Below are 13,669 nucleotides of genomic sequence, written 5' to 3' on the forward strand. Positions count from 1 at the left end.
AAGTGCACACTTTTCTCTACCTTGCATTTTTCACTTAATGACCTATTCTAGAAATCTCTCCATACTAGTATACTGAGATCATCTTCATTCCTTTTCTCAGGTACCTATGATTCCATTGTGTAGATGTACCAAAGTTTATTCAACTAGTCTCCTATTGCTGGGTATTTGGATTGCTTCCAGTCTTTTCTATTACAAAAAAAGATGATGATGGTGATGATTTTTTTGGACTTGACACCAAAAGCAAAGACAACAAAAGCAAAAATGAACAAGTGGGACAACATCAAACTAAAAAGCTTCTGCAGAGCAAAAGAAAAGATCCACGAAATGAAAAGGCAGCCTACTGAAGGGGAGAAAATAATTGCAAATCATATACCTGATGACGGGTTAATATCCAAAATATTTAAAGAACACATATAACTCAATAGAAAAAAGAAACAAAAAATCCAATTAAAAAACTGGCAGAGAGGGAATTCTCTGGCAGTCCAGTGGTTAGGACTCTGCGCTTTCACTGCCAAGGGAACAGGTTCAATCCCTGATCAGGGAACTAAGATTCGCCAAGCTGCGAGGTGCAGCCAAAAAAAAATAGACAGAGGACCTGAACAGACATTTTTCTGAAGAAGACAAACAAATGGCCAACAAGTACATGAAAAGGTGCTCATTAATGATCACGGAAATGCAAATCAAAACCACAATGAGGGCTTCCCTGGTGGCGCAGTGGTTGAGGGTCCGCCTGCCGATGCAGGGGACACGGGTTCGTGCCCCGGTCTGGGAGGATCCCACATGCCGCGGAGCGGCTGCACCCGTGAGCCATGTGCTCCGCGACGGAGAGGCCGCAACAGTGAGAGGCCCGCGTACCGCAAAAAAAAAAAAAAAGAACCACAATGAGATATTACCTTACACCTGTTAGAATGGCTATCATCAAAAAGAACACAAATAACAAATGCTGGCGAGGATGGGAGAAAAAGGAACCCTTGTACACTCTTGGGGGGAATGTAAATTGTTGCAACTACCAAGGGAAACAGCATTGAGGTTTCTCAAAAAACTAAAAATAGAGTTACCATATGATCCAGCAATTCCACTCCTGGGTACATATTCAAAAAATAGAAAATACTAATTTGAAAACATATCTGCACTCCCATGTTCAGTGCAGCATTACTTATAATACCCAAGACATGGAAACAACCTAAGTGTCCATCAATGGATGAAGGATAAAGAAAATGTGGTATATATACAAAATGGAATACTATTCAGCCATAAAAAAGGAAATCCTACTATTTGCAACAGCATGGATGGACCTTAAGGGCATTCTGCTTAGTGAAATAAGCCAGATAGGGAAAGACAAATATTGTATGATTTCACCTATATGTGGAATCTTAAAAAAAAAACTGAACTCATAGATATTGAGAATAGATTGTTTTTTGCCAGAGGTGGGGTGGGAGAGGTAGGTGAAATGGGTGAAGGTAGTCAAAGGTACAAATTTCCAGTTATAAGATAAATAAGTCCTGAGAATGTAATATACAGTATGGTGACTGTATTTAACAGTACTGTATTGTACATTGGAAAGCTGCTAAGAGTAGATCTTAAAAGTTCTCATCACGAGAAAAAACATGTAACTATGTGTGATGATGTTAACTAAACTTATTGTGGTAATCATTTTGCAATATTATATACATATATCAAATCATTATGCTGTACATCTAAAGTTAATACAATGCTATATATCAATCAATTTTAAAATATTTGCATTTTCTGGGCTTCCCTGGTGGCACAGTGGTTGAGAGTCCGCCTGCCGATGCAGGGGACACGGGTTCGTGCCCTGGTCCGGGAAGATCCCACATGCCGCAGAGTGGCTGGGCCCGTGAGCCATGGCCGCTGAGCCTGCGTGTCCGGAGCCTGGGCTCCGCAACAGGAGAGGCCACAACAGTGAGAGGCCCGCATACCGCAAAAAAAATAAAAATAAAAAAATAAAAAAAATTTGCCTTTTCTGGAAATTTCACATAAATGCAATCATATAGTACACAGTCTTTTGCATCTGGCTTCTTTCACAGGTGGAAAACATTACTGAACAATGCCAAAGCATGTCACTAATCATATGTCCTAGATGCAGAGGCAAACAGGAGGTACTGATAAAGAGTTATGAGGAACAAAATATTGGAGTAAGGCTGATAAATTATGAAAATCAGGACATCAGAGTAAGCCTGATAAAGAATTATGAAAAAGATGATATCAGAGTAAGCTCTATGTAACTGCTTCTGTTTATTAAAAATCGGATGATGTGTAATAACTGTACCTTTAATTCCAGAACTGAAAATCCACTATAGCTTTATGGCCACTTTTGAGTAATTTGCATACACTCTGGTATTTTTTTTGCTCAATAATAAATTTATCTAATTTTATATTTATGAACTGGCATGTTTCTTTGGGTCTCAATCTCTTATTTCTCCTACATAAACAGCATAATGTTTTTGATGTTCATGTATTCTGTACCATGTATAAGCAGTCTGTTCCTTTTTACTGCTGAACAGTACTCCATTGTAAGGATATATAACCTATTCTCATTATTCCTGGTAGTTATGTTCTATAAAGTTGCTTCAAACACTGAATTAGTGAATCCTGAATTATTGCCCCTAGAGGAAATACAGGGTTAGGTTCCTGCAAAATGTCATTTTCATCAACTAATTAATACATAACCTTGTTTTGTGTGTGTTTCTGTTTAAAGATGCCTTATTTAATATATATTGTTAATTCATTAACACTGAACTCATAGCAAACAGCACTATAATTTGTGCCTGAATGAAGCTTATCTAACACATGTATTTTCTGCATAAGGTACTTTACAACCTTGTGTTTAGGAACAGTAGACGGCAGGTCAGCCCTATGCTTGGATGCTATTTTAAACAAAATCACCAACAAAAAGCACAAAAATGTGAAAAAGATGCCACTAAATAGACCGCAAAATAAACACTTGTGTACAGCAAAAGTGCTGAAATAAGAAGGCAGAGTGTCACTCTGTTTGACCTCAGATGGGAACGTTTGTTGGGTGACTCAAATTTTCTGCTTCTCTGCACATGTGTATGTCTGAGAATGACCAGGAAATCACTGTCTTGATTTGGGGTTACAAGTAAGTTTTAGAAAGTAGGCAAATTTGCAAATGTGGAATCCATGAATAATGAGAATTGACTGTACTATATTTTATCTATTCATCAGTTGATGGACATTGTGATTGTTTCTACATTTGGGCTATTATGAATAATGTTGCTATGAATACTTGTATACACGTCTCTGTGTAGATATATACGCCTTCATTTCTCTTTAGCAGATACGTAAGAGTAGGATTGCTAGGTCATATGGTAAGTTTATCTTTTTAAGAAACCACCAAACTGTTTTCTGAAGTGGTTGTACATTTTACACTCCCACCAGCAATGTCTCAGGGTCTGAGTTTCTCCATATCTTCACCAACACTTTTTATAGCCTACATTTTGATTATAGCCATTTTAGTGGGTGTGAAGTAGTATCTCACTGCGGTATTGATTTCATTTCCCTAATGTCTAATGATTTGGGGAAACTTTTCATGTGCCTATTAGTCATTCATATATCTTTTATGGTGAAATGTTTATTAAAATATTTTGCTCATTTTAGGGGCTTCCCTGGTGGCGCAGTGGTTGAGAGTCCGCCTGCTGATGCAGGGGACACGGGTTCGTGCCCCGGTCCGGGAAGATCCCACATGCTACGCAGCGGCTGGGCCTGTGAGCCATGGCCGCTAAGCCTGCGCATCTGGAGCCTGTGCTCCGCGGCGGGAGAGGCCACAACAGTGAGAGGCCCGCGTACCGCAAAAAAAAAAAAAATATATATATATATATATATATATATATTTTGCTCATTTTAAAATTGGGTTGTCTTCTTATTGAGCTCTTTCTGTATTCTGGATACAAGTCCATTATCAGATATATAATTTGCAAATATTTTTTCTGGGGCTTGTCTTTTCATTTTCTTTTTTTTAATTTATTTTTTATTGAAGTAGTGTTGAATTACTATGTTGTGTTAATTACTGCTGTACAGCAAAATGAATCAGTTATAATAAATATACATTCTTTTTCATATTCTTTTCCATTATGGTTTATCACACAATATTGAATATAGTTCCCTGTGCTATACAGTAGGACCTTGTTTAACCATTCTATATATAGCAGTTTGCATCTGCTAATCCCAAACTCCCAATCCAACCCCCTCCCACCCCCACCCCCTTGGCAACCACCAGTCTATTCTCTATGTCTCTATGTTTCATAGATAGGTTTGTTTGTGTCATATTTTAGATTCCACATATAAGTGATATCATATGGTATTTGTCTTTCTCTTTTTGACTTACTTCACTTAGTATGATAATATCTAGTTGCATCCATGTTGCTGCAAATGGCATTATTTCGTTCTTTTTTATGGCTGGGTAGTATTCCATTTTATATATGTACCACATCTGCTTTAACCATTCATCTGTTGATAGACATTTAGGTTGTTTCCGTGTCTTGGCTATTGTACCTTTTCATTTTCTTAATGGTGTTTAATGAATTACAAAAGTTTTAAATTTTGATTAAGTCTAGTTTTATCTTTTCTGGAATGTGATTTTGGTGTTGTAATTAAGAGCACTTTGTCTAACCCAAGGTCATGAGAATTTTCTCCTAGAAGTTATAGTCTATCTACAATCCAATGATTTTAGGAGAATATTATGTTGGCCATTATTGAGCAAATTTTCCCCTAGATTATGACATACCAGTCAAAATGTAGAATTTTAAATGTTCTTTTCAGGAATAATATTTTTAAAAATTTTGCTTATAAATATTTGTATGTTCCATTGTTTTGCTTTTCTCTGTAGGGGACTTCAGTTAAATATTTTGCCTATCTTCTATTATTTTCTCTATAATCCTTTTTTGATATTTGGATATTCTTTTTTCTCATTACTAACCACTCTGTCCCTAACTGCTTTTTGGTTATGTTTAGTTTTCCTTGTGCTTTTTATAATTTAATCTTTATTTTTTGAAGTGGCTTTGTTTTTTCCTTGTTTTTCCTTTGACATCTACTGTTTTATGCTTCACCCCCTTCCATCATCTAGCTGTCACCTTCTATTACCTGGCCATTTCTTTCCTGAGGTCTTTTACTTCTGCTGTGTGATTTTCCTTCTTAGATTCAATTGAAACGTTAAGTTTCAAAGTTCATGTTGGGATGCTGGATAATCTAATCATTTTCATTTTCTTTTTTTTCTTTTTTTTTTTTTTGCGGTACATGGGCCTCTCACTGTTGTGGCCTCTCCCGTTGTGGAGCACAGGCTCCAGACGCGCAGGCTCAGCGGCCATGGCTCACGGGCCCAGCCGCTCCACGGCATGTGGGATCTTCCCGGACCGTGGCACGAACCCGTGTCCCCTGCATCTGCAGGCGGACTCTCAACCACTGCGCCACCAGGGAAGCCCCCATTTTCTTTTTCTTTACGTCAACATTTTTCTGTTGAATTTCTTTGTCCTCAGGGACATTTTGTTGCCCCTTTCCATCATTTTCTTACAGCTTCATTGTGAGGATTTTTTTAAATTGTATTTGATTTTCTGAAAAAATCTATTAGCTATAGATTCCTAAGGAGGGTAGAGGAAGGCAACTTCTAGATTTTGCAGTACCAAACAGGTTTGTCCCAAAAGATCTCCCTAATAAAGGTACATCTGAGCAGACCTGAAGGAAGTGAAGTGGCAAGCCAGAAATCCCAAGCATTCTAGGAGAGGGAGGAGCAAGTATGAAGACCCTGAAGAAGGATAACACCTGACATGTTTGAAGAAGAGCTGGGGGCCAATCTGGCTGGAATGGAGTGTTTAAGGGGGAAAGTATAGAAGATGAAGTCAAGGTGCAGGCAAGGGAGAAGGAATATAGTTCCAATTAAGGCCTTTGTAGGAAGTGAAAGCATTTTGGCTTTTACTCTGAATAAAATGGGAAACCACTGGAATATTGCGGGCAGAGGAGCTGACAACCTGATTTAAATTCTAGAAGGATCGCTCTGACCACTCTGTTAAGAACTGACTGTAAGGGTGTAAGGGTGAGAGTAAGGAGACTGGATAGGAGGCAACTGCAATGATTCAGGTGAGAAATGATGGAGGCCTGGATCACAGTTATAGGCAGTGGAAGTGGTGAGAAATGACTAGATTCAGAATATGCTTTGAAGGTATAAGTAACTGGATTTCCCCGAAGATTGGATATGGGACATAAGCAAAAGTAGGAGCTCAAGATGACTCCAAGGGTTTTGAACTGAGTAACTAGAAAATGCAGTTGTCATCAACTAAGTTGGGGGAAGACTGCTGGAGGACAAGGTTTGAGGGGCAACATCAGGAATTAGGTTTTGGAAATCAAGTTTGTATGCCTGTCATACATTGTAGTGGAGACTTCCAGTAGACAACTGATTATACATATAGTCTGGAATTCAAGGGAGAGGTCTGGACTAGTTATATATTTAGAAGTAATCAGTACCTTCATAATATTTAAAGCCATAATACTAAAATTAGATGAGTAACTTTAGTTACTCAATCTAGGGAGTTACTTTCCATTAAGATGTCTGAAGCCTGAGCCCTGGGACACAAATGTTTAGTAAGTCAGAAAGAAAAGGCACTAAAACATGAAATACGGATGGAACCTGAAACACCAGTGAGGACCCAGTGGAGAGCCCAAGAACTCATTCACAGAGCAGCCTCCTCTTCTACGCTGCCATGAGATCCTGTACAATAAGAGGATAGTCTCTCGAGAAGGGGAAAGGTGGGGAAGGCTACCCTGAAAGACTAAGTATCCCTAAAGAGGCTGAACTGACTCTAACAAGACTCTTTATAATGGAAAGAGACTAGGTTACATTTAATGACTGGCAAATTTGTGATTTTCCCCCTGCCATCAAAGGGAATGGGAGCATTAAGGCAAGTTACAGAAAATAGGGTGCTATATGTTTTAAACATTTAAGTATAGTATGCAAAATTTAGATTCTTCTATATTAATTGACTATGTGATCCAAGACATCCATATTCCTTAGGCCCTATGAATCTCTGACAGCCCTAGAAGATCTAATTTACTCACAGGCCTCAACAGCTTGAAGGGAGATGATGTTGTGCCTTCAACGAGCTATCACAATACAAACAGCTACCATGTACCGAGTACTTACTCTGTGGGTGAGCAGTTTAATACATTATGTTACTTGATGATCACCACAATTTTAGGAGGTGAAGACTATTATTAATCCACATTTTAGAGATCAGGGAAAAGAAGCACAGACAAGTAACCTGACCAAAGCAGTCAGAGTCATGATTAAAATCCCAGTCTGGTTATAGCACCTGGACTTTGATTCACCATATCATATTGCCTAGTCACATCACCTTGAAACTCAGGTTTAATCTACTCAAGACTCCAGGAATCTTGAGGGAAGGGGGGAGGGGCAAAATTAAGGTGACCCAACAGAGACCAACTGAGTCAGGAGGGTTGCAAGTCACATCTTCCACAAGTATAGAGGCACTGACAGACATATCTTGCTCAAATTCTGTCACTCCTACAATCAGTCCTCCTAAGAAGCAATGGGCAGTGGGACTAGTGGTCTATTTTGGGACTATTAACTAGCACAGAGGCTCTGAAAAGCTAATTAATCTCTTGGCAAATAAATGATTAGACCCCATGTAAGAATGTGCTCTCAAATCAGGGAAGGAAAGTAGGTCAAGCAGTCACTGATGATAAATTTTAGCTGGACAGTTTTAGATCTAGTAAGTGATTAATGTTGGCTCCTTTACACTATGGTGAAATATCTGTGGCTCTTTCCCTCACATTCAATGTTAGTATAAAGGACAGACTTTAAAAGTTGCCCTAAAACAGGTTTTCCCCTCCTAGAACTCATTTGCCTTTGCACATTGTTTGATATCAGCATTTCATGTTAGGAGAAATCCACCTACCCTGGTTACAGAGGACTTGATTTACGATGCTAGGTATCCTCAGGCTTTCTCTTCACCTAAAAAAAGAGGGATCATACCCCTTAGAACACATACAGCATTGCCTAAATCATAGGTGGGCAACTGTTTCCAAACATAGGCCACTTGAGAGGTTCCCTTAGTGTAGTTCACACAAATCCCAGGCAAACCATATTGTGTTCTGGGGTCACATGAAAAATGTTAACACAGTAAGTTTCCCATCTCATGCTAAACATACATGTTCTTTCAATTCGACTATTCCAGATGACAATAAAGACCCTATGGTTCAACTCTGGGTTCTACTTTGTATTTTTTTTAAAGCTCTACCTTGCCCATCTTCACTAATCTCCATTTAACTCTTTACCATTGAAAAGACTTATGCCTGGTGAACTATATTATCATTTTGGGTGCTTTGCCCCAAAAGGTGAAGTAGTTTAAGTTTTTTACTAGTCCCCTCCATGGGTCTAACACCTATACTAGATATAGGTGAAAAATAGTAATCATTCTACTCTAAGTATCCAGCTCAAGACCTTATAAAAGTAGGTACTTAATAATTATTTAAAAGATAACTTCCTCCTCCCTTCCGGTCTCAGATGCTCTCTGCAGCCCATATCCATATCTATCTTTTCTGCATTCAATCAGTCCTCATTTTCTGACCACTCATTTTGGCACTTACTTAATATATATTATCCTTGAATGATATATAAATGCTTGATGTGCATGTCTTTCTTAAGAGTGTAAACTCTTTAAAGGATAAGATTTATGTCACCTATCTTCTAGTGCTAGACACATGAATAGTATATAAGAAATGCTCAGTGTTTTGCTTAGATTCTCCTGCCTACAAGAAACAAAGGCTACAGTTCCCTCAAGTAATGAGGGAGACTATTGAAAGAAAAACCAGACAAAGCGAAATAGCCCATAGGAAGAGCAGGGTCTGTAGTAGAATCAGGCTATAGGATATTTAGTATTCTACCACTGTAGAAAGTAGGACCAAGGGTAAAAACCAAATACAAACTGGGGTACTTAGGTTTATTTCTCCCAGGCATACAGACTTGGGTCCCAATGATTCTAGCAGGAAAGCTGGTTTGAAGCTGATACGGTAAAGGATATGGAAAGATAATGACAGTGGGAATGAGAGAGAATTCTCAAAAGAGAAGCTAGGAGTGAGACTGAGAAAAGCTGAGGTTAGTTTCCTTGATCATGGAACGCCTACCGGTTCATGGTTATAGATGCTCATGAGGTCTCGTTGCACTTAGTGCCCTTGCCTTCAGTGAGACATCTACAGTCATCCCCTCAATTCCACCTCCTTTTTGACTCTAGCTGAAATGGGTTTCTCTTTCTTACAATAAAATGATCCCTTTCTATAAACCAATTCCCTACTATAAAATGGTTCCTTATTAAGAGCACAATACAGCATTAGTCTATTAAAGCACCCAAATTATTTCAACCCAACCATGATATTTATTAAAATTGGTTTTTACCTTTCATAACTGAAATCCCTCCTTTTAGGAACTATTGAGAAGAGAGAACATCACCTTCAGTGTACACACTGTAGCTTGCACTGTCTCTTCTGACCATGGAGGGGTTAGAGGAGGGAATGCGAAAAATGCAGACTACACCCAGCTTGAGAAAATTCGAAGTCATAGGGAGAGATGAGTCAGACAAACTTTCAATGGCTGAAAGAAGAAAAGGAGACCAAACTTAGCAATTGACAGAAAGGATAAGATAGAATCTTTCAACAATTATAGACTCTCTGTTGCAGGTCCAGGTTAGGAGACTTGGAGAGAATTGCAGAGCTGGAAACAGAACTAATGCCAAAGATGAACTTGAACTCATGACTAAAAAACGGGGGGTAAATAAGATGCAGTTTTTTACAGTTCACTGTGGCTGAGCAGGGGGAAGAGATGCTAGGGAAATCTGGTGGTATGGAGTCCCTGACTAGGATTATACAAATTAAAGATGGCTATATGAAAAATATGAAAGTGCAACCAGTTGACCCCAAAGACATCCTAGATATGCAATCCCTGACCCCAAAGTTTTACTGCATCAGGAAAAAGTTACCTTGGCAGAGTCCTTAAGAAACTTCAGGAAAACAAAGACAACAGTAGCTACTGATGCTAGAAGAGTTGGTAGATAAACCAACCTGGCTCACTGAGACCCTTTAAGCAGAGAGACAGTTCTATGGCATGTCTGATGAAGTTTCGTACTCACCCAGGGAACTATGAGTGAGACTGAATTCTCTAATTGAAACTGGAAGGTTTCCAGGTACTATGCTGTCTTCTCTAAGGGTCTCTTAGGAGCCTGGGGCACTTAAGCAGAATGAAGACTGTGGCCACAACTGCCACTAGAGAAACAGGAAATTAGAAAGTCCATCAACAACAGGCCTTCTGAGAACTGATGGGTAAGGCCCAGGATGGCTGTTTCTACTAGCCAGAGAGAACTTTGTCTACTGTGGCAGAGATTATTATAGACTTCCAATAGTAGAATTATTAGCATGAACTGTGAAATTAATCTCAAATTAATCCACCTGTATCTCTGCTAGATCTCTAAATCACGTGATAGGGGTTACAAAATATATTTGCACATTTTAAATCATTCTAGTTTATTCCCTCTCATCCTCATTCCCTTTCCCAAGGTCTAAAGCAGAGCAGTCATTTATGCTCTTAAAGGGTACAACTTCATGGTAATTTAAGTAATTATGACCTGAGTTTAAAGATGCTCTATTTGCTCTTACGTTTTTGCCTAATTGCTCACCACTATTTACCACTATTGGTTACTTTCTGCTCTCAAATGCCCTTACCTCTACAGTATAGTACAGGAACCTCATTTGTGCAATAAACATGTTCCTGATAAACTGTAAGAGTTTTTGAAATGCAGTTTTATTTTCCCACAGTTCTGATGATATCAGAGATGTTTTATATTCATCTGTGCTTGACCATCAGCCAGCAGTGACTTTCAACTTCAGTTTTAAGTTACTCCACTATAAACCAAGGAGTTCCTCATTTGTAAAAAAAATTTCAATGTTCTATGAACTTTGTTACTGCACAAAAAGGAAAGAACAAATTCTTTCATGATGTGGATTATCCACTAATAATTTATCTTTTCTTTTTTTAGATTTAGAATTTAGTATCTGGGGAGCTACTGTTAATGTCTTCATATTCATGGTACTGGGTGGCCCTGCCTCATCCCAACTTTTTTCCCATTCAACATTTTTCTTTTTAAAGTCAGGCTTACTGAAATATAATTTACATACAACCAAACTGCTCTTTTTAGTGTACAGTTCTATGAGTTTTGAAAGATGCACACATTATATAATCCACATCACACTTCAAGATATAGAAAAGTTCCATCACCCGCATAAAGCCCACTCAAGCCCCTTTGCAGTCAACCCCTCCCAATGCCTAGGCAACAACTGATCTGTTTTTTTCCCCTCTATAATTTTGGCTTTTCCAGAATGTCCTATAAATGGAAGCATCAGTATGTACTTTTGAATTTACATCTTTCACTTAGAATAATACATCTGAGATCATTTATGTTGTTGTATCAGTAGTTTGCTCCTTTTATTGGTGAGTAGATTCCACTGTATATATGTACCACAATTTGTTATCCATTCACCAATTAATGGGCACTTAGATTGTTTCCAGGTTTTGGCTATTAGAAAATGTGTGTCCAGGTTTTTTGTGAAGTTTTTATTTCTCTTGGGTAAATATCTAGGAGTGGGATTGCTGGGTCTTATGGCAAGTGTATATTTAACATTAAAAGAAACTGCCGAATTGTCTTCCTGTCTCTATCATTTTGTATTCCCACCAGTAATGTCTGGGAATTCCAGTTGCTCTACATCCTCAACAGCATTTGGAATTATTTTAACTACGTAGTGATACTTCATTGTGTTTTGATATGCATTTCCCTCATGACTAATGACACTGAGCACCATTTCTCGTGGTCATTCAATTATGCCGATGTTTAAAAAATTAGTTTACTTGCCTTTTTTATCGAGTTGTAGTTTTTCGTATAGTCTGTATATAGTCATTTATCAGATATGTTTTGCAGATATTTTCTCCTAGTCTGCTGCTTCATTTTCTTAACTATCATCCAAAGAACAGAAGTTTTTATAAATTAAATTTTTTTTTCTTTTATGGATTGTGCTTTAGGTGTTGTAGCTAAGAAATTTTTTTGCCTAACCAGAGATGACAAAAATTTTCCAAGTTTTCTTCTAAACATTTTATAATTTTACATTTAAATTTATAATTTATTTTGAGTTATTTTGCATATGGTGCACAGTATGGGTTAACAGGTTGAAGTTCTTTTTTCTTCTTGCAAAATGATGTGCAACTATTCCAGCATCATTTGGTTCTTTTCACTATCTTTTGATAAGGTTCTGTTTAGCAGAGAATCTATGTAGAATCTACAAAAAGAAAGGTAACCCTCTAGCTTTGGTGTGAAAATCAAATGGATGGAGATGGGAGGGCAGTTCCCAATTTCTGTGGCGAGAAATGGCTAAGCAGTATGCTTTCCACTCCATATACATGTGTGGTATAAGACAGTCCAGAAAGAATTATCAATGCTCTCTAGCCAAACACCAGGAACACACCGGTGGCTGAACAAGCTAAGCTTACTACTCACTGCAGCAAGGGAGAACACACACTATGGGGAACCATGAGGCATCTCAATATGAGGGTGTTAGAAAGGACTTACATTAAGATTTGGGTTTGTTGGGTGATTTGCTCTAAATTGGATGCTGTCAGGAAGCAGGGGTAATTCTATAATTGGGTACCTTAATAAATCTTTGAGTTTTTTTTTTTTTTTTGGCTGCATTGGGTCTTCGTTGCTGCACACGGGCTGTCACTAGTTGCGGCAAGCAGGGCTACTCTTCCTTGCGGTGTGCGGTCTTCTCATTGCAGTGGCTTCTCTTGTTGTGAAGCTCGGGCTCTAGGCACGCAGGCTTCAGTAGTTGTGGCTTGTGGGCTCTAGAGTGCAGGCTCAATAGTTATGGTGCATGGGCTTAGCTGTGCCACAGCATGTGGGATCTTCCCAGACCAGGGCTCGAACCCGTGTCCCCTGCATTGGCAGGCGGATTCTTAACCCCTATGTCACCAAGGAAGTCCCCCTTAATAAATATTATATAGAAAAAGGGAAGACTAGAATGAGGATAAAGCTGTAATTAGTGAAGAAGTAACAGCCCCTCATATAGTCTGATATTTTCAGTCTGTGTATTTCATTTGTTGGCTTAGATAAGGTTCATGTTTTTGTCTGTGTTCAGATATGATTATGGAGTAGTTTTATTTTTGTCCTGATCCATCACAATCATGAAATGGCCTTTTCTGATGCTGATGTTCTCTGAAACAGTTTATATTCAACAGAAGATACCAAAGCCTAGCTGTGCCAGGCCAGCTCCTAGCAACAGAAAGACCTAGCTGATAGCACCATTCCAGCTACTCGATGTCAGGGACTGCTTTTCTCTTTCTCAGAATATAGTGGTTAAGGCCCCAGAGTCAGAAAAAATTGTTTGATTCCAGGGTCTGCCTTCCACTAGCTGTGGGCCCTTGAGTAAATTATCTAACTTCTCTATGCCTCAGTTTTCTTATATGAATATGGGGATAATAATAGTACTTGCCTCATTGGATTATTGGAGTACATGTTAGAAACTTAACGTTAAATAAGTCTTAGTTATCATTATTATATCACAGAAAAGATTAAGAAGGTTGGGG

This window comes from Grampus griseus (assembly GCF_964374135.1).
Source record: "Grampus griseus genome assembly, chromosome: 11".
NCBI lineage: Eukaryota > Metazoa > Chordata > Mammalia > Artiodactyla > Delphinidae > Grampus > Grampus griseus.